Source organism: Notamacropus eugenii, chromosome 5, assembly GCF_028372415.1.
Source record: "Notamacropus eugenii isolate mMacEug1 chromosome 5, mMacEug1.pri_v2, whole genome shotgun sequence".
Taxonomy (NCBI): Eukaryota; Metazoa; Chordata; class Mammalia; order Diprotodontia; family Macropodidae; genus Notamacropus; species Notamacropus eugenii.
The window spans coordinates 452,960,489-452,983,323 of NC_092876.1; the positions used below are offsets into that span (position 1 = coordinate 452,960,489).

The 22,835-nt window shown below is 40.2% G+C and overlaps 1 protein-coding gene across 5 annotated transcripts in view; it reads left to right on the forward strand.

The window, feature by feature from the left end:
• Nucleotides 1-7,646: 7,646 nt before the first annotated feature.
• The window catches only part of KLHL15 (kelch like family member 15), a 61,732-nt gene continuing 46,543 nt past the window's right edge, over nt 7,647-22,835 (forward strand). Inside the window, exon 1 of one of the 5 annotated variants that reach the window (XM_072615254.1) lies at nt 7,647-7,733. The gene's annotated coding sequence lies outside the window, so the exon portion shown is untranslated. Of the gene's footprint in view, nt 7,734-8,114; nt 8,203-8,317; nt 8,423-8,464; nt 8,639-22,835 lie in introns of those variants that run through there. The other 4 variants (XM_072615255.1, XM_072615252.1, XM_072615251.1 and 1 more) reach the window with 4 other exon arrangements.

Here is a 22,835-nt window from a genome sequence, read left to right on the forward strand (position 1 = left end):
TCTCCCTTCTTCAATATACCCTCCACATAGTTGTGGTTATAGTACTAAAGCATAGCTCTAATCATGTCACTCCCTCCTCAGTAAAGTCCAGTGGCTCTCTGTCACTTCTAAGGTCAGTATAAATTCCTCTTTTTGTCATTTAAAGCTCTTATAATCTGGCCTAAGCCTCCCTTTCCAGCCTTATTACACATCACTTTCTTTTGTATTCTTTTTAGTCCAGCTAAAATGACCTCACTATTCCCCAAATACAACCCTGCATCTTCTATACCTGCGCTTTTCCTCTTGTTGATCCCCATGCCTGGAATGTACTACTTCTTCCCCTCTATTTCTTGGAAGTCCCCAAGACGGGGCTCGAGTGACACCTTATATATGAAGACTTTCTTGATCTTTCTCCCTAAATACTAATGCCTTATGACCCCTCCAAATTATTGTCTATTTTGTATATACCTGCATGTGTACATGTTGTCTTCCTGAATAGAATGTAAACTCTTTGAGGCCAGAGACTGTGTCACTTGAGTCTTTGTATCCCCAACATCTAGCCCAGTGCCTGGCACATAATGAATATTGTATAAATTCTTGTGGATTAATATTTTATGTCTTTTTTATCATATATATACATTTAGTGTTTTGAGGATTGCTTAGGAGACTCCTAATCAAATGAATTTTATTTGTTTATTAAAATTACAGGATATAAGGGGCAGGTAATAAAGACAATGAGGTATAAGGGTATGAAATTTTAAGTATTTCATTTGTATATGAAGGATTAGGAAATGCATTTGAGGATTGGCTGGAAGCTTTTTCTATGTCCATTCAATGATGTGGGAGAATAGAAGAGGCTAAAAGTTTACAATGGGGAAACCAGGAGCTTTAGAAACAATGGGGATAAGAACTAGCTAAGGAGGAATAATTTAGCTCTTGAGGACTTGATTGTGCCTCTTGCAGAATATAATAATAGGAAAGAAGGTATTCTTAGGAATGGTGTCTTACTGTGGAAGCTGATAATGTTTAATATAAAATTTTGGAATAATCTCTTTGTTCTCTCTGAAGCAAACTCAGAGAATGCCTCTTCCTATGTCAGCAAAAGCCAGCCAAAGCTGACTCTGCATTCCTTGGAGACCTTTAACCTATGACATATCTTGAATAATGGGTCTTTCCTTTGTATCTTATTATCTATAGACACATACTATGTTATGACATATCTTGAATAATGGTAAAGAAAATATAGACATCTCAGGTCATAATTTCTATTGAACATTGTTTGCCCTTTCCTGCATCAGTTATCTGTTTAGGACAGGAAGCCTGCCACTTGCTAGTGGTGGGATTTCCTTACCACCTGGGACATATGTTTACCCAGCTTGGAATCTCAAGACTTGACTGACATTGCTTTGTTAATTGTCCTGTCTTTATGATTTGTTCAACTAGGAGAGTTCCTTTCTCATGGCAAAATGTATATAAGCCAGAAGATTTCTGCACTGGGTAGCCAGAACATTTCTGGCTCCATAATGCATTATGTAACTGTTTTCTTTATGGGGAATTGATCAATTAATTAATTAAATCATAAAATGTATGCATTTAGCCATGTTGCCTTTTCTTTCAAAGTTTTAAGGTCAACAAAGCATATAGTTATAGGCAACATGTTTGTACAGAGTCTAGGAGAGGAATCCAAAGATTCCTGAATTCTGAATTCCAACCCTTTTTTCAAGAGGAGAGAGAACCTTGTGCTTGGGCTAGGGTGTTGCTGTCTGAAAGATAAGGGCCTTAATGTGGATGTCCCAAACCACTAGAGATTTGCTGCTGGTCCTAGAGCAGCACCTAGATCTTTCTGAAGGGCCCAAGCCAAGGATTACAGTTGATCCAGAAGCTGGAAGCAGCTGAAACAGCAGTGTACCTTCATTCTACCCCAGCCACCCATAAGGACCAATCATCAACAAACATTTATTAAGTGTCTACCATGTTCCAGGCACTGTTCTGGGTGCCAGAGATACAAGTACAAAGAATGAAACATTCCCTACTTGCAGATTATCATACCCTGATCTCATCAATCACCAAGAATTTTACCTCCATAATCCATAATTCTGAAGTTCTTATCTATGACCATAAGCTCCTTCCAGCTCTCTCTCCTGATGTTTCAATCCTACTAAACTTAGTTTGTTGTTGGCTCCCAATGTAGGCATTGTCATCTGCCACTACTATTCTCTTGACCTTTGTCTTGCCATTGGACTCTGAAGACTATGAAGGAGAGAGTGAGATTGGTGACTTTGCACAGCTCTGCCTCACTGAAATCCAATTCACATGCAAACCAAGACATTAACTTCCTGCTGACTTTAGTCCCCTTTGAGAATGAAGGATTAACAATAGTTTTTTCCAATAGAACATAAGCACCTTCAAGGCAGGGGAAATTTTACTCTTGTTTTTGAATACCCAGTGCCTGATACATAGTTGTTGAGTTGTTTCAGTTGTATCTGTCTCTTTGTGACTCCATTTGGGGTTTTCTTGGCAAAGATACTTAACAAGTTTGCCATTTCCTTCTGCAACTCATTTTACAGATGTGGAACTGAGGCAAACAGGGTTAAGTGACTTGCTCAGTGTCCCACAGCTACTAAGTGTCAGAGGCCAGATTTGAACTCAGGAAGATGAGTCTTCCTGGTTCCAGGTTCCAAGCCCAATGCTCTATCCATTATGCCACCTAGTTGCCCTTATATAAGTATATAGTAGGTGTTTAATAAATGTTTGTTGATTGATTCATCTAAGTTCGAATTATTGAGGTTTTCTTGAGAGGCAGGATGGTATTTCGAAAGAACATTATCTAGGTTCACATCATAGCACTAGCACTTACTAGTTGTGTGACCCTGAGTAAGTCATTTTACCTCTTCAGTTGTCTTACTTGCAAAATGGGGTTGGTTAATAATATTTTCAGTTTTTACTTACAGGGTTGTGAGGAAAACCAAGTTGTAAATGTTAAAGCTCTATAGAAAGGGGAACCCATTATTACTGCTGTTCGTTGATAGCAGCAGGGTTAGCAGAATAAAGAATGTCAGTTACTTTATAAATGTTAGCTATCATTATCATGATATTAAATAATATCATTTGAAAATAAACCCATTGTATTTTTAAGTTTTTAACTCTAACCACCAGGGGGGGTTCTTGTTCCTCATTTTTTACTGGGTGAGGCGAATGACATCATGATGTTGGGGTCAAGGTACATCTCTTCCCAGTGGTGTTGTTCATCCTTCATTCTAGTTCTGGAAGAGGACCGATGACATCGTGAGGGTGGTATCTTGACTTCCATGGGAATTGGATTTAAGTGAGGCAGAGTTGCACAAATATGTGTCAACCTTGCTCTCTCTTCCAGAGTGATTGAAACTCAGTTGCGAGACAGAAATCAAGATGACCAGGAATGGCTCAGGATGCAGTGGATGACCTTGCTGTCTTTGATGCCTGGCCAAACTCTAAAAACTCCATAGCACCTACTTCTGCCAATTTCATGTCCCACTGGAACAAATTGTTCTCATCTGCCTATTCTGATGGAAGTTTTCACATACTTACAGCAGACATCCCCCTCTGTTACCCTTAACTTGGTTTAGCCTATCTGCCAAGACAATTTTACCAGGGTCTGACCACCAAGCATGTTTCTTGCAGCTACAAGTAAGAAGTCGGTAACAGGGGGATACCAAAGGTATATGAGCAGCCCTGGAAAAGGCTCAGCAAGTCCTCACACCAGAAGTACTAGTTCTCTCTGAATGCCCTATACACGCCTACCAGGGAATATCATCTCCAAATGCCTGACCTTATTTGTTGGTAAGTTAAATGCTAACAGTCCCATGCTCACTTCAACAGTTGAGTACTCCCAGCAATGCCAGAGGGTGGTGTGGGGGTAATGCCAAGTTCTCTGCAGTTCTCAGAGCATTAGTTACTTCTGTATCTTAGCTCAGGAATGTGTTGGAACTAGCTCAAACAGGCTAGGGCAAACTGATGATTAAATTTTCATTGTGGGCATTATGCCTTGGAAATAGGCAAATGTTACATCTCAGGACTTTAATTATTGTTTTGTTGATTGTCTAGAGTCTCTAGACTTAAGAAAATGATGGAGAAAATGTTAATAATGCAGATTAAACTTTAAAATGCATCACATGTACATTTCCTCCCAGAGATCCAGTTGTTGAACATTTTTGGGCATAATCCTGCCCTATACCTTTTTTTGATTATAGACATGTACAGGTAGTACAGATTTTTTAGATTCATCCATTTAGACTCTTATGACTCATGGTGCTCCTTCCCCTCAGAAAACTCTAGGCTGATCCTTTCAGTGATATTTTTATGGACTTCTAACACACACACAGAGCATAATAGAGTCAGTCACGCAAGGAAGTATATGTTCTTTTCGTATATGGAAAAAAAGAAATACTAAATACATGAAGAACAACCACTGTGAAGGCTGAAGGCTCATAGCTCATCTCAAGTCTAGCTAACCCAAAGCAGTGCTGTTTGTAGGTATGTCCTCAAATTCAGGAATTCAAGGAATGCAGTTCAGATCCTTAAATTTAGACTGTACTCAAAGAAAACTCAGGCATTTAAGAGACTTAGTTTAGAGACTTAGATTTAGACCTCCTTAATTCTACTGTAGGAGTATGTGTTGGGGTGTGTGTCATATTTGGATCATCCACTCAAGAAGTCCCCACAGCTAAGCACTGAAGGACTCAGCTGAATCCTCCCATTCTCACTCACTATGATGCTGGCTAGAGCAGGACTCTAAATGGTTTTTGCTGTACTGACACTAGCAGCTTCCAGGGAAAGGCTTGGCACAGCAAATGGTTGACCAACATTACATAGTTTATTTCTAAGCAATCTGGTAAGAAGACAAACAAAATGCCTTTCCCTCAGCTCCATCTTCTAAAGTCCCCTCTCTGTTCTTGCTTCTCAAATTTGCACATAGTGTGGTGGTTGTCCTTTGTTCTCAGAGAGGACCACATGATAAAATGAAGTTTCATTATGTACGACCGTGGCTGATCAGACCAATTCAAGCTCGGAATGCTCTGCCACAGATTGGGCACAGAAAGTCTGTGTGAACATTTGGGGTGGTTATTCCAAATTTGTGCATCCTACATTTCCTTTGTGCTGTTTCAATTCTGCTTTGCTCATAGAGCACAGCACCTTTTTCTGATGTGGGCATGCCATGCTGAGTGGTCCTGTCTCCCATGTCGCACAATCAAATCCAAAGTTCGAGACCTTGAGAGAGTCTTTATATCACTTCTTCTGACCACTATGTGATCACCTTCAAGACAATCTATTCCCTTTACCTTTATAGAGATGGACAATGGAGGCATCTTTGAACTCCTGGGGGGATAACTTCCTCTTGCCATATAACTTGGAATATTTCAGTCAGCTTTTGTGTGAGCAATGGTCATGTGCTTTGCCAAATAAAAGGAGCCTAATGGCCCTCCAAACCTCTTCTTCAGTTGGAAGTATAGGTAAGGAGGGATTGACTTCAACCTGAGGTAAACAGTCAGTGACCTCAGCATTAATTGATGATGATCTGGTGAGAATACTACAGAAGTGTTCAGCCCTTGTCTCTAGGATCATGTCCTTTTCACTAATCAATGTGGCTCCATCAGCACTGAGTAGTTGTGATGCACCATAGGTTTTTGGTCTGATATTTTTTGCTGATAGTAACAATCCAAAGAGATTTTATGATTTTATGATTCCCTGAAAGCTATTTATGAAAGCACACACAGTCTGTGACCTAAATCACTTCCATCTCATATCTATTTCTCTATTGTCTCAGACGCCCAGAGAAAGCTTTGTGGGCATACACACTTTCAAGGGGTCAGAGCTCCTCAGTTAAAACACCTAACGTAGTTGTGCAGTTGTTTTACAGGAGGTAGAGTATCTTTTTTGAGCAACAGCAAGGTTGCTGGTATCACTGGATCACCGTGGAGAGTAAGATGTAAAAAGCCTGGGAAAGTAAAGGCTTTGAATGCCAAAGAAAGGATTTTATATTTGATCCTGGAAGTGATAGGGAGCCATGGGAATTTACTGAATTTTGTTATGCATGTTTCAGTCTTCTTTGGTTATGTCTGACTGTGACCCCATTTGGCATTTTCTTGGTAAAGATCCTGGATTGCCTTGCCATTTCCTTCTGCAACTCATTTTACAGAGGAGGAAATGGAGGCAAACAGCGTTAAGTGACTTGCCCAGGGTCACATAGCTAGTTTGAGGCCATTATTTGAACTCAAATCTTCCTGACTCCAGGCTGTGTTCTGTTCACACGCCTAATACAGAAGTGTTAACCAGAAAAGTCCCAGTAACAAATGAAAGCACTGAGCAGAGGTATTTCCTTATTTCTAAAATGAAGGTGTTAGACTACATACTGTGACCTTAAAATTTAGATTCTATGTGCTTCACAGGTAGTTCCTTCCTCATACTTTTAAAAGTCTCTGGGTTTTTTCAGTGTGATATGGCTATCCCTTCCTTATTTATTTTCATGTGGTCTGTTTCTGCAAAATGTATACGTATGTTCTTTTGGTCTGCTGAAAATTGTTGTTTGCTATCTTCCTAGAGAAAAGTCTTATGAGGGTCTTTCAAAATTTTTCATATGATTTCATTTTACCTGGATGTTTGTTTATACTCTAAACTTATCTGAGAAGTGAAAAACCAAAAACTATAATGGCATTTATCCTCTCTATTTGATAATAATAAATCTCTTAATTTAATGTGCTTTTGGAGTAGGAATGCTGACCTCCCAAGTATTTTCTCCCTGTCCTTTCCTTCACTTTTTCTAGAAGAAAACTAATATTAGTAGATTTATAAAACAGTTTATAAATGGTACTTTTATATTTCAGGAAAAAAAACGGAGGCCAAGAAAAATCGACGTTTTTTAACAGCTCTAATTAGAATCTGGGTGTTGGTATGTAAATAAATATTGAATGTGACTTGCCTACTCAAGATAATCTGAAATTTTCTTCTATTTTCTTTCGGCGCAGATAGAAATAGAGCAGTGTTTTTAGATTGCTCAATGGTGCCCGTGTGCCATTTTCTATAAATTACCCCCCACTGGGAGAGGTACAGCGCTGAGCAGGTAACTGCGGTGCTCGAAGCCGAGTGGAAATGTGACGCAACACTTCAGCGCAAGTTGCCTGATAAAAATGACGTCATTTAGTGCAGGGGGAATCACTCTCAGAACACAACTGCGCCCATCCTCCCACCGCCTTCCCCACACCCTCCCGTCCGGTGATGCCCGTTGCTGTAGCCTCTTCGGTACCCGGGGGGGCTGCCCAGGGTGGAAGGACAAACATCTCTGCCCCCTGGCACAGGAGCCAAGGGTCCTGCGCATACGCGCAGAGCGTGGTAGCATCCCAAAGAAACAAACGCTTGCCAGTTTTAAAGCCATCGCGGAAGCCCTTAAGGACGCTGCCCGGGCTGGGACGCCCCCGGTGCCCCCCGGAGAGGGGTGCCCCCCGGAGAGGGGTGCGCCCCGGGGCTCGGGTGGCGGTCATTCCTTTACGACAGGCCCATTTGCCATAAGGGGCAATCGCAGGCGGGGACTCGATGACGGGATGAGAGCGTGGGCCGGCGCCACCCCAGGCCCTTCCGCTCAGGGTCCGGTGACTCCCGAGCCTGGTCAGCTTCGGGCTTCGGGCCGCAGGTGGCGGCGGCGGCGGCGGCGGAAGTGACGCACGCGCGGTGCCCGGCGTTAGAAAGAAAGATGGCGGCGCTGGCGCTGGACCAGGGGGAAGGTAAACACCGGTCAAGGCTGCTGTTGTTGCTCCGGGGAAACTAGTCTTTCTTCCTTCCGACCTCTTCCGCAGCCTCGCGGCCTTTCCAGGAACGAAGGAGGGCCGGGGGCTGGGGGATGCCTCCCCCGCTTCCTCCCGCTGTTCCCCACCCCCTTCCCTTCCTCCCTCCGCCCGCCGCGGGTTTCTCCCTGGGAGTGTGTGTCTCCGCCGCGGAGCCTGAAAGGCCCGGCTGAGGGGCGGGCGGGCGGGCGGTCCGGGGGAGGAGGCCCCGCGGCGGCGCCGGGGCCGGGGCCAGGGCCGGCCCGCGGGCACGGGGAGGAGCGGCCTCGGCCTCCCGGCGTGGCTAAGCTCCGGAGCCGGGGGAAGCCGGAGCCGAGGGAGGCCGGGCCCGGGGGAGGCCGGGCCCGGAGCCGAGGGAGGCCGGGCCGGGCGCCCGCCTCCCTCCCCCCCAGCGGAGCCGCTCCTGCAGGTATCGCCGTTATTGTCGTTACTGGGCCTCGGAAGCGACGCTGGGGTCCCCGGGGCGAGGACGGGGTGGGGGGGACCCCGGGAGGCTGAGTGGCTCGTTTCTCCCCAGGGCAGGGACGGCGGGGGCCGCAGCCACCCCAGCAGCCGGCGCGCAGGCTCCCCCCACGCTGGCCTCCTCGAGGTGCCCCGGCCCCGGCCTGGAGGGAGGAGCCCCTCTAGAGGTGAGCAGCGGCGGCGGCGGCGGCGGCGGAGGAGGGGGAGGAGGAGGAGGAGGAGGGCGCAGTCTTCATGGCCTCTTCTGCCGAGTACCGGGACGCCCGCGAATCCCCATGGCCGAGGTGCTTTTCCTGATGCAGACGCCAGTCCACTCGTAACTGGACCGAGCCCCCCGAGGTGCGTATCCGGCCCCCGCCCAGGCTTTGGGAGAGCTCATTTCGGTAAGACTGCTAATGGAAGCAGGGTCTTGGCCGAACTGAATTCCCAGCTTCTCCTGCCTTCCGATCCCGAAAGTGCCCTTAGCCTTGTGTGCATTAAAATGGTCCGGACATTCGTGGGGTTTGTGCTTCCCGTGATGGAGCACTGGCTTTTAAACCAAAGGCCCCCAGCTCTTCTTAGGAGTCATGCAAAAGCGCCACATGTATGGAAATGAGGGTTAGTAGGAAGTTTTTTAAATGGATTTAAATTCTAAGAGATGTGTCATTTTCCCCTTTTTATTTTGATATTTTAATATCTAAGAGAGCAAAGTCGTGTCATACAGATATGTCCTAACTTTGGGCTCCATTTTTACCTCCTGATCACTGTCTACCGTCTTTCCAGACATTTTACATTCCCCCTTTCCTCTCTGTTACAGCCAAACTGACTTTCTTGGTATTCTCTGAATTTAACTTTTCATCTCTCACCTCTGTGCCTTTCCGCAGGCTGTCTCCAATGACTGAAATGCATTCTTTCCTAACCTTCAGCTTTTTAGAATGCCTAGCTTCCTTGAAGACTCAGCTCACATGCCTTCTCCGATAAAGATGCCTTTACTGATTTACCCCTTCATCATTCCCCTGTGCTTTATATGTGGTGATACAAAATGAAGAAGCCACTTTGTTAAGATACTTTTTAAACATTAAATTAATTTCATTTTTTAAGTCAAATTTTCTCTCATTTCGCATTGGAAATTTAAAAAAAAGCAAAGCAAAATGGAACCTTTGTGACAAATATACATAGTCAAGAAAAATAAACATCCTTCCTTTGGCCCTGTCCAAAATTTATGTGACCCATTTGGCATCATGAGACTTGAGGAGGTAAAGAGCTTTGGTCCTCCGGAATTGTGGTTGGTGCCTTCCTTGGTCAGAGTTCTTAAGTCTTTCCAAGTGGTTTGGCTTTATTTATGGGGTTGTTGTCATTGTATAACTGTCTTCCTGGTTCTGCTCGCTTCACTGCATCAGTTCATACAAGTCTTCTCCTCATTTCTTATGGCACAGTAGCATTCCATCACATCCATATTCCACAGTTAGTTCACCATTAACCGATTGCTGGTAGTCCTTGGTTTTCACTTCTTTGCCCCTACAGAAAGAGCTATTACAAAACCTTTTTATACATTTTTGCCCTCTTCTTTCATTGATCTCTTTGGGGTACAGGTTTAGTAATGATATTGTTGGGTCAACGAGTACATACAATTTAGTCACTTTTTGTGCATTGTTCCATAGTGCTTTTCTGAATGGCTGGACCGTTTCCCAGATCCACCCATTAATGTGTTTCTATTTTCCCTGCAACCCCTCCAATATTTGTGATTTTTCTTTTTTTGTCAATTTTGCCAATTTGATAGGTATAAGATGGAACCTCAGAGTTGCTCTAATTTACGTTTCTCTATTGGCAATTTGCAGTATTTTTTACATTGCTATTGATGGCTTGGATTTCTTTCTTTGAAGGACCTATTTGTATGTTTTGACTCTATGTTGGGTGGGGAATGACTCATTTATAAATTTGAATCGGTTCCTTATGTATCTTGATAATGACTTTTTTCAGAGAAAGTGCCTGCAAAAAGAATTCTCCTAGTTAACTTTTTCTTCTCATCTTCTCTGCATTGGTCTTGTTCTGCAGAAACTTTTAAGTTTTATGTAATCAAACTTTTCTACATGGTATTTTATAATATAAACTACTATAATGTTAAGTTGTTTTGATGATGTGAACTTTAATCTTTATAACATTACTTTTACAGTACTTCCACATTTATAAGTAAATTGTAAATTTCAGAAAATAACTTTGTTAAGTAAAATAATGTCCACAAAGTGTCTCATTTTATCTAGTTTAAGCACGTAGTTGTTGAATCATTTTTCAATTTTCTCACTCTTTGTGACCCCATTTGGGGTTTTCTTGGCAGAGATACTGGAATTGTTTGTCCTTTCCTTCTCCAGATCATTTAACAGATGAGGAAACTCAGATAAGCAGGATCACGTGACTTGCCCAGGGACATATAGCCAGTGAGAGTCTGAAGCCAGATTTGAAATCAGGTCCTGACTCTAGGCCCAGAACTCTAGTTACAACACCTAATAGAGGTAGTTGCCCTTATGCAGACTAATGATCTCTATAAAGGGCATAATTACACAACCTACACAATTACACATAATTCAAGATGCTCTTGAGTTATATATTATAGGTAGAGTATCTAAATATCCCTAATGTAGAGATACAAATTAATAGTAGCTCACATTTTTTATAGTGCCTTACAATTTACAGCACATGCAGGCGAAATTGATAGTCCCATGCCTAATTAGTTTTTGAACTGAACCTTAACTAGTCCTACTCTAAGTAAGTACATAAATGAAGAAAAACCCAACTCAACAAAATGTATGGGTAATTTGTTGGTGGTCAGTGTCAATTTGGAAGGCATGTAAAAATTAGTAAGTTTTTGTGGGTCAAGTTTATTGAGCTTAATTACAAGATGTTTATTACTATGTTTAAATCCCACCAACATAATACTCATTTTATACTTAACCAAAATAGTATAAATAATTTGGAGTGACCAAAAGACAAATTAATTGATAAATTGTATTAAAATGATGTGTTGGATGGGTGCATTGTCATTTTTTTAAGATAAAAGACAAATTGTTTTCTTATTATTTAAATCTTTTGTTAAATTCATAACTTTTCTATTGTCTTAGTGCCATTTGGTCTAAAAGCATGCTGTGGTGTTTTTAAGAGGCAGTAAAAATATGTTAAAATCATTATAAGTTTGTAGTCTTAAAATAACAGAACACAGGGCCTACCACTTGAATGTAGTAGCCTTAAAAGATATAAGCTGTATTAGTTTAACACCATTGTCTGAATTTAAAATTCCCACAAAAGTGTTCAGAGATAATTTTAGTGTTAGAGATCTTCTCTACCTTTCTTTTTGTTCCCTGAAGCCAAAACCTGAGAATTATTATCAGAACTACTAATTATTACAGGGTTTCATAACATTAAAAGACAGTGTTCTGTAGTAGAAAGAACATTATATTCGGTCAGATGACCTATGTTCATGTGTTAAATAGAAACTTTTAGTATATTACAGCTTTTTGGGGGGCCTCAGTTTGCTTATCTGTATGTAGATAATCCAGTTGGCTACTGTAAACATTTTATGTTCATAAAATGCTATTTAAATGTGGGCTGTTGCCCACTCAGTTAGCAGAAGTGATCTTTGCCCCTTCTTAAAATTTTGTTTGCTGCAGAATGCTTGCTCTTTGTTATTAGTGCTTGAAAATCTTGCATTTCTTAAATGGAGAGAAATGAAAGTCAAAGGTGTTACGGATTCCAGAATTAAGAATAATTGAGGTCCTGTGACATTTTAGTCATCAGCCTGTGTAGTTGGGGGGGGGGGGGTGGTTTACTGCTTGCTGCTGTTTCAAAATCTTAAGAGAATTGATAATTATGTTTCAGTAATGAAATTGTTGACTTGCTTTTTTGGTTTCATTAGGAAATACAGTTTCAGGTTAAAAGAACAAGAAAAGTTGAAAGCAGTCAAAAGAAAACTTATATTTGTTCTTTAATTTCTTGGGGTTTAATTGCTCTGTAATTTGCATTGGAACAAAGAAGCATACACTTTACCTTTAACTTTATCTGATTAGCTCCAGCCAAGGACTTCTAAGTCTGCTTTAAGTCTGTTTTAAGTTGGTAATAGATTTTCTTTAAAAAAAAAATTAATTTTTAACATTCATTTAAAAAATATTTTTGAGTTCTAAATTCTCTCCCTCCCTCCAGTCCATTCCTTCATTCATTGAGGAGGCAGGCAACATGATTCAGTAATAGATTTCCAAAGTACACCTGCCAGATCTTTATCTCAGAGATGATGCATTTTAATTATTATACCTTTTATGAAAAATAAGATCTTAACTATGTAATGTTTCTGTTTTTGTTGGTATGTAATCTGTAAGATTTTGGTATTTATTTCCTAATAGCCGTTCTTGCTCGTATTCTCACTGGATCTGTTCTCTGTAGATTATAATGCTAGTGTTGTTGGGGTTTTTAATGACATCACTGTTGGAGCTCTTCTGAATCTGATAATGGGCAATCCCATGTTAGATATGAGACTTCTGGTGCAAAACAGCATTCTAAAAACATTTACCAAAAAAAAAATTTAGTAACCATCAAAAAATACTCAAATATCCAAACAAAAATTTTAATAAACATCATTCAGGAAATCATAAACCAACATTATTTATAATTTTTATTTAGAAAATTTGAAAATACATATACACACATTTACATATATGCATAGGCAAACATACATATGTATACATACTTTAAGAAAATCATCCTAATGTTACTTCCATAACTTTGCATTAGTTTTTCTTGGATATTCTGGTTGCTATTATTATTTAGGTAGCTTTAATCATTATGTATATTTTAGGAGAAAAATCCTAAAACATGAAATCCTTCTCAACTGCTGTAGTGGTTTTCCATTTTGATACTGGCTTCTAGGTTTGTTTTAATGGCAAAAATTATTTGAATGTTCAACAGCAAAAAATTAAATTAAACTCTAGATTCTAATATGTGGAAAGAAAATTGGACTTGGAGGCAGAAAGCCTGGGTGTGCATCCTGTTTCTGTCCTTTTATCTGTGGTAGGAAACAATTTAAATTTCTCTAAGCTTCAGTTTCCTTCTCTGTACAGTGGGAATAGTAATGCTTGTATTACCTATCTCACAATGTTACTGTAAGAAAAATCCTTTTTTATCTCTAACATAAGTAATCTCCACTAGATTCATTATCTCACCCATGTGGCTATTTTCCCCAACTGTATAAATTCTAACTCATTAGAACCTACTTATCCTAGTGGCAGCAGTGTCCTACCGTGGAAAGAGTCTAGGCCCTGGCGTCAGAAGAGCTGGGATCAAATGTTGCCTCAGGAGATGATGACCATAATCTTAGACTTTAGCCAGGTCACCTCCCTCCTGGGTCTCAGTTTCCTCATCTGTAGAAATGGAGGGGATTGAATGAACTAGGAGACTTCTGAAATTCATCCCCCGCCCCCCAGATCCTAATATAGTCATTTTTTTCTGGGAAAATGAAAATTTTTGTGGCATTTTCTGAGAAAACAACAGTTACACTTGAACAGTGTAGGGTTTTATACGGATTTAAAAGTGATTATAGGAAGAATATATATGCATGCTTTTATAACTACTGCATGTAGGGGGTTTTTCTGGTTAGTTTTAAAATTTCCTACATTGTTATAATGGTGGGGTTTGGGGCCTTGGTATCAGAATATCAGCTTCATAACATATCATAACATTTGAATTCTCTAATTGTCCTCATCCGTTTTCCCTCATCAGACTTCTTACCTTGTTGGTCCCTTGTGAGTTCTTACTGTTAGGAATCTCTGGGATATAAATAGCAATGATACTTTTCAAGGGTAGTAAAAGAGAATAAGGTTTTATTGTTTTGTCATACATTCCCTAAGAATGTAGTTGTTCTCTTTCCTTTTTATTAAATAATTATTCATGGTTAGCGAAAGTAGGAGACTTTCCCTTAGTCAGTGACATGCTTATTAAAGCAGGAGATAATAATAGTTTCTTCTCAGCTTAAGGTTAAAGGAATTCACCTTACATTTTGTAATTTAGCTGCATTTTTTTTTACTCTTGAGGAACCATACAATTGGGAATTCCAAAGACAAAGTGTAGTATTTTTCCACAGAAAATTACATGTGTAGATTATAAATCACATAGTTTCTCTTCACCATTTAAGTTTTTCAAAACAGAACATTTAAAATACCCATCCAGTTACTGAAGTCACTTTCTAATTACATTCTTGAGATTGTTTTTTTCTTTTCCTTTTTTTCCCACTCCTCTCATTAGCTTTTTCTCGAAGTGACTAAAGTTTATAATTCCCTGACAACTATGTAGAAATTTCATTTGTTAAATTAAAATTTTTAATAGCAACAATTTGATAAACAGTTCTCTCTCCTTTAGTATATTTTTTGAGCTTGGTTATTTTTCCTGTCCTTGAGGATTTTATTCATTATTTTTTTCCCTCTCCTTCCCTGTGTGTTCGTACACACAGTTATTATTAATAATAATATATTATTGTTATTATAGTTATTCCTTTTACTGTTTCTTTCTGCTGAGTTTTTGTTTGCTTTTCTGGTTTATAGAATCATAGGATTTCAGAATGGGAATGGCTTGTAGAGGGCCTAGTATTAGTGCGTCTTGTTATAGATGAGGAAACTGTGGCCTACTATGTTACATGGTTTTCCCAAGACTGTACTAACTTTGCTAGTTAGTAGCAAAGGCAGGACTAGACCTGGGTCTTTTGATTCCCGCGTCAGGGTTTTTCCCCACTGTATCATGCTTTTAGTAAGCACAGTCCTTGACTTACTTAATAACTATTTTTCATTGATTCATCACTGTTACAGCCTGAAATCTTCATTTTTGAAAAATGACATTCAGAGTAACAGCCTCCAATCTAAATCATTTGGTTGGTTGTTTCAACACAGTAAACATTTTCTTCTAGAAACTGTTATTAGTAGTGGTTAGTGTCTCAGGTTAACCCAGTAAAACTCATTTAACCCACGATGTAGCTGAAATAGATTTGCTTGTAAAGTTAACTGCTTCACTGGTAAACTGGGAAGAAAACTTTCTTTGACGTCAGAGGACCTGTATTTAATTCTGTAATATGACATTGTGACCTTGGGCAAGGCACTTAAACTCCCTAGAATTCCGTTTCCTCATCTGTAAAATGAAGTAATAGGACTAGATATCCTCGGAGGTCCTTTTCAACCCTAGATTTACCAGTCAATCAACAAGCATTTATTGAGTACCTACTATGTACCAGGCACTATGCTAGGCACTGGGACTACAGTTTTTAATAAATAGTAAGCACCCCAACATACACAGGGGGGGCCTGCTATCACAGGCTCTTTGATCTGCTTTTCTAAAAGGAAAGGCAACTTTTGAGGGGTCAGCCCTCACTTTAATCAAGCACATGTATCATTCACTTAGTTCAGGGGGAAAAGTCAGCACCCTGAACTTCAGAGAAAATACAGAGAAACCTAAATCAGCAGACAGTGCTTCCAGACTGTACCTGTAAGCAATACAGATATCACAGTTTAGTAGACAAATACAACTGCCTGACCATAGTTACCAGGGAGGGAAGCACCAACATCTGGGTTTTCAAAGCCAGGGGCTGTGCTGCAGCTTCCCGGAGTCTCATCTGGCACACAAACCTTCCAAAAACCAAAGTAAACCTGCACCTTGGAGTCTTCATACACTTTTTAGAGCCAGAGGGCATCACAGTCCTGGAGAATCAGTGCCTCGTTAACAAAAGGTGTGGCCCTTTCTGTGAATCTTCCCAGGTCCATCCAGGGGTGGGAAAGATCTTCCTCAATCACATTATTTAATCAGAGGCACTTTTAGTAAAACAAAAACAGCAAAAGATCCTACTTTGCTTGCCCGTACAGGGTGGAGGTTTCTGTTTCTCATATCACCATAGTCATCCCTCTCCTTCCCCTTCCCTCTCCTGGAGAGCCATCTCATATGACAAATAGTATTGGGGGTTTTTTTAGAGGGGAAAAAAGGTCAGCACAAAGGTCCTATCACAAAAAGTGTTTGCTAAAATTATTTTGGAGTATATGGGACTTTTTTCTTACCAGTGGCTTTCTTGAGGTGTAAATCCAGTAATGATATCTCTGTTTCAAAGGATATAGACATTTTAGTATCTTTATTTGCATAATTCCAAGTTGCTTTCCAAAATGGTTATACCATTTTTGCGGCTCCAGCAACAGTGTATCCATGCATCTGTCTTCCCACAAACCTTCCAGCCTTGAGCGTTGCCATTTTGTTGTCACTCTTCCAGTTTACAGTGTGTGAGGTGAAACATCAAGGTTGTTTTGATTTACATTTCTCTTGTTACTGGTTATTTGGAGGTGAGGATACAGTTACAAAGAATGAAATAGTCCCTTCTATGTTCAAGGAGCTTTGATTCTTTGAGATTAGATCTAGTTACATATGTTGATTTATGTAACTATACAGATACAATTCCTTTGGCTTTAGGATCTTCTGATAATGGGCTACCGGCAGGCCCAGATAGATGACTGACACTCATGCTAGGTTATAAATTCCTTGACAGCAGGAATTGGCCCACTCATCTTGATATCCTTAGAAATGTGTGGGGATACCTCAGTACAGTTGTTATTTATCTGTCATTCTCAAAGAGGACCATGATGGCATGGCTTGCCGGTGAATTGGATTTGAGTGAGGGAGAGCTGTACAAAGTTACCAGTCTTACCATCTGGGTCCAGAGGCAAGATATAGATAGGTCAGCTGGAGCTGGCTGCCACTTTTGTATATTTTTCAGTTGTGTTCAACTCTGACTCCATTTGGGGTTTTCTTGGCAAAGATACTAGAGTAGTTTGCCATTTTCTTCTCCAGCGCATTTTACAGATGAGGAAACCTGAGTCAAACTGGGTTAAGTGACTTGCCCAGGGTCACTCAGCTACTAAGTGTCTGAGACCAGATTTGAAGTCAGGAAGATGTCCTGACTCCAGCCTGCACTCTGTCCACTGTGTCATCTAGCTGCCCTCACGTAAGTATTATCAACCTCAAACCAATCTTTGGTGTTACAAAGAACATGAGTGAGATGAGGAAGCAATTTACCAATGTGTTTGTATTGTGACTAAGTCTCCCACCCCCAAATAATTTGTTGGTTTTTTTTAATGTCGCTTGTGTTATTTTAGCAGCCCCCTCACGGCTGGAAGGTAGGGCAGTAGAGCAGGTTTTTCTATATCCAAGGTGGTTGAGATAAATTAAATTTGTCTTCTAGACTGGAATATGATATGGGAATGAGAGCCACACCACAGAGTTTCCTTAGTAATCTAAAATGCTTTCTTCTTTGGGATGAAGAAATAAGGGAATCATAGAGGAGGTAAGGGAACATATAAAGGTCAGGAGTGCCGGTATTTTTGCCAACCCCATAATTTTGTCTAGGGCCAGCCTTGTGTACCAACAACTTCGTGCACCAAAAAACTTTATCAAGTTGTTTCAGATGCCAAGTCACCAAAGCGTTGAGCCTATTGGCAAAATCATCTGACAATAGGGCTACAAATTGGACTTAAAATTATAATGAAAAACATATAAAAATAAATAATCTCTATCTTTGAGAATTAATCTTAGGTTCAATTAATTTCAAATCCACAAAATTTTTAAAATAGGTTTATTTTTAATTGTGGAATAAAACAAGCATTCAGTAAAAAAGATGATTGTAGATGAAACTGCCAACCTTCTATGCATAAATTACTGTTCCTTTCAGATATATAGCAGTTATCACATACATTTCTTTTTTCTTCTCTTCCCTCCATCCCTAGAGATGGCAAGATGGCTATCATTGGACACACACACTCACATATATTTTACGTATCTATGTAAAATTATTCTATACATTCTTCTATTTATCAGTTCTTTCTCTGGATGCAGATAGCATCTTTCTTCATATGTCCTTTATATGTCCTTCAAATGGGTATTGATAATAGACAAAAAACTTACTTGCTGAAAGTTGTTCTTAAAACAGCATTGCTGTTATTGTGAACAATGTTCTCTTGGTCCTGCTCCTTTTGCTCATCATTATTTCATGCAAATCTTTCCATGTTTTTCCTAAAATCATTGAGCTTATCTTTTCTTATAACATAATATCATATATTATGATCACAATCATATATCACAATTTGTTCAGCCCTTCCCCAATTGATGGGCCTCCCTGTAATTTCCAGTTCTTTGCCACCACAAAGAGAGCTGCTGTAAATATTTTAGAACATATAGGTTCTTTTCCTTTTTCCTTAATCATCTTTGGAAACCAACCAAGTAGTGGTATTACTGGGTAAAAGGTATAGGTAATTTAATAACTCTTTGGGCATAATTCCAAATTGCTCTCCAAAATAGTTGGATCACTTTACAGTTCCATCAGCACTGAGAGTCTCAGTTTTTCCACGTACTCTCCAACATTGGTCACTTTCCTCTCCTATCATTTTAGCCAATCTGGTAGGTATAAAGTGATATCTCAAGGTTTTTTTTTTTAATCTACGTTTTTCTAATCAGTAACAATTTAGAGCATTTTTTTATGTAACTTAAAATGATTTTGATTTCTTCATTGGAAAATTGTTCATATCATTTGACCATTTATCATTTGGGGAATGACTTCTTATAGATTTGACAAAGTTCTTTATGTATTTTTAATCTGAGACTTTTATCTGATAAACTGTCTATAAAATTTTTCCCCCCAGTTTTCTGCTTCCTTTCCACAAACTTTTTAAAAGCATTTACTCTGTTCAAGGAAGTACGCTGAGGATAGGGTTGCTTTGCAAAGATGAAATAAAGCATAAATCTTGTCAAATCTAATAATATGATTAAGATTTGTATACAAACAACTATGATGCAAAGCAGAGTGTGATAGATGCAAAGGAGAGAGAAAGTGTTGTGAAAAATTAGAGGGTTGTGTGAGGTCTCTCACCTGAGGAGAACAGGGAGAGCTTCATGAAAGAAATGGCACCTGAGGTTAGACCTTGAAGGAAGGAATTTAGAGATGGAAAGGTAATGCTATTCCAGGTAGAAATCTGGAGCAGCTCCCCCCTAGGCATCAGAGGGGAAGCAACGAGGATAGAAGAATTTAGGATGAGAATGATGGGAGAGTGAGGACAGTAAGAAACCCCATATAGGAAAGTGAGTAGTACATTAGAACAGAGTATTGGAGTCAAATTATAGAGTGCTTTGAATGGCAACATGAGGAATTCATATTTTATTTGGTAGACAGTGAGAAGGCACTTAGCATTTCTTAGGAATAGAATGAGGTGACAGAGTATTACACTGTGAAATTTAAATTGGTAATAATGTAATGGAAGGATTGGGTGGAGCAGAGACAGTAAGGAAGATCATTTAGGTTAATACGTAATGAGAAGTCACAGAGTTTGAGAGTTGAAAGAAACCTCCATCTTGTCCAACTTGCTGTATATGAAGAAATCCCCACTGTAACATATGTGATGAGTGGTTGTCCAGCTTTTTCTTGAAGACCCTACAACACCTTGAGGCAAGCCATTCCACTGTGGTACAGCTTTACTTGTCAAGGAGTTTTTCTTGACATCAAACCTAATTTGTCCCCCTGCAACTTTTAAAATTAAGATAGTAAAATTATGTTAGCAAATACCTCTGGTAAGAGTCTGATATCGAAGATATATAGGAATATATGTATGTGTACACACACACACACACTGTACACACACACACACACACACACACACACACACACACACACACACACACACACACACACACACACACACACACACACACCAAAAGCCATTCCCCAATACATAAGTGGTCAAAAAATATGAACAATTTTTAAAAGATGAATTACAAACTTTTAACAGCTATATGAAAGAATGCCTCAAGTCACTAATAAGAATATTGAAAATCAAAACAACTTTGAGATTTTTCCTTACAACCAGCAAATTGTGTAAGGTGACAAAAGATAGGAATAGTGTTGGAGGGGTTGTGAAAAGGCCACCATATTGATACAACATTGATGGAGCTGTGAATTGCTCTAATAATTCTTTTGAAGCAATTTGGAATTTTGCTAAGAGAATGACTAAAATATCTATACCTTCTAATACAGAGACCCCCTTTGTTAGAATATGCCCCAAGGAAGTTAGTGAGAGAGGAAAAAAGGTTTCTGTATATTCCAGAACATTTATAGGAGCACTTTTTTGTTTTAGCAAAGATCTAGAAACAAAGTAGATACCCCTTGAGAGGCAGCATGTGATAGATCATGGGTTGCTATTACTTGTCCTTTCTCAAAGACACATGACACCAGGAACATGATGCTGTGAATTGGATTTGAGTGAGGGAGAGCTGTACAAGGTCACTAGCCTCACTTTCTCCGCCAGAGACGTCTGGATCCAGTGGCCAGATGCTCATCAAGACAACTGGCGGGGGCTCTGGGTGCTGTGGGGGACCTTGGTCCTTTTAGGCTAAGGCCTTTTCAGATTCCCACTTTGAATGAGGTACTGCCCATTCAGTGAATAGACCTCTTTAAGAAGTGAGTCAAGGGATGGCCCCTTTTATCTAATAAAAAAAAAATCAGTCGGCAAGGGGAAGACCCTCAGGATTTCTGGCCTGTACAGAAACAAGTACTGTTTATATTCACTCTGAATGAATCTGGGCCCAGGCAATGACCGCTCAGTGGTGCTTGGGCTGGAATCTGTTGTTGGTCAGTCAGTGAAAGTCAGGGTGAATTGGGTTTAAGGCATGGTTTTTAAGAAAGAAATCTGACCAGTAAACCCCAAGATAGCTACTAGGTTTCAATCATCAAAATTTATCTTCCTTTAGGCAGAACACCAGCAGGTAAGGGTGTGATACTCCCATGTGGACAGAGGGAGAAGAAGGAGGGAAAGGAGAGGAGAGGAAGGAGCTGAGTTGCCCAAGTGGAGCTGGCTAGGTGGGTCCCCAGTGGGGCAGCTGGTACTACTTACAGGTTTTTGTTTGTCCTTTCTCAAAGAGGATCATGACATCAGGAAAATTATGCCATGATTTGGAAATGAATTGGATTTGTATACACATACACATGTATACATATATATATATATAAGGCTATCAGAGATGTTTGTTAGAAGTGGGATATGAACCCACACTTCCAGGGGAGACTGCGACCTTAATGTAGTACCTTAGACCGCTTGGCCAGGTGGTGCAATGGATAGAGCACCAGTGCAGGAGTCAGGAGGACCTGAGTTCAAATCTCACCTCAGACACTTGACACTCACTAGCTGTGTGACCTTGGGCAAGTCACTTAACCCCAGTTGCCTCCTCCTGGGTCATCTCCAGTCATCCTGATGAATATCTGGTCACTGGATTCAGATGGTTCTGGAGGAGAAGTGAGGCTGGTGACTTGCACAGCCCTCCCTCACTCAAAACAAAGTCAAATGCAAGTCATGTCATTATTTTTCTGATGGCGTGGTCTTCTTCGGCAATGAAGGATGAACACACACACACACACACACACACACACACACACACACACTTACTTATTGGAGATGGTCCCTGCAGGTGCTAGATCATAGGATTTAGACTCAGGAAGACCTAGGTGAAAATCCCACATGAGATCTGGGTTCCTCTCTGTCCCTTACTTTCCTCATCCATAAAATTGAAGGGTTTGGACTCAGTGGCTGTAAGATCCCTTCTGGCTTCATACCTACAGTTCTGTCATTGGAAAATGGCTAAATTGTGAAATATGAGTAATATAATATATATATACTATCTCCATTGTTAGAATTTTAGCTGTTTGAAGACCAAGACTGCTTCACTTTTCGTTTTGTATCCCAGCCCCTTAGCACAGTACTTGGCACATAGCAAAAGATTAATAAAGTCTTATGGAATGATATGAAGAATAGTAATTATGAAACATACAGAGAAGAATAAGAAGATTTGCTTACGTGAACTGTCACAAAGTGAAGTGAGCAGACTCAGGAAAACCATATATACGATGACTGCAGTGAAAGTGGAAAGACCAACAACAAACTATTTAAACTGAATGTATTTAAACTGAATACTGTACACGAATAGATGAGAAAACATTTATTTACAAGTGCTTAGCGCTAGTTGTGGTTGCATGATCTTCATTCTCTAATAGGACCTGACCTCAGGGAGGTGACGCCATTACATTCAAGTGAGTTGGATTTAAGTGAGGGAGGGCTGTAAAAAGGCACCAGCCTTCCTTTCTCCCCCTGAGCCATCTGGGTCCTGTGGCAAAATAAAGATAAGGATGACTGAAGATGGCCCTGGATGCAGTGGGAGACCTTGCCTTTTTAAGCTAAAGCCTTTAACAAGTCTCAGTGTGACAGAGCAATTCAAATCAGTGATTAAGGTTTGGTAAGAAATGAGTCAGAGAGAGTAGCCTCTTTACCTGGGAGGAAAAGATCCGGTTGATTTCTGGCCAAACGGGAAGCCATTTCTATTTCTGTTCACTCTGAGCCAATCAGGGCCCAAAGTGACCAAATGGTGCATGACCTTGAACCTATTGTTGGCTAGTCAACAAGAGCCAGAGTGATTTGGGTTTAAGGCTGGGTCCTTAAGGAAGAAAAAAGTTTCAGAAAAAAGGAGCTAGCCCTTCATCTCTTCTTGAGGGAGTTAGCACATGTA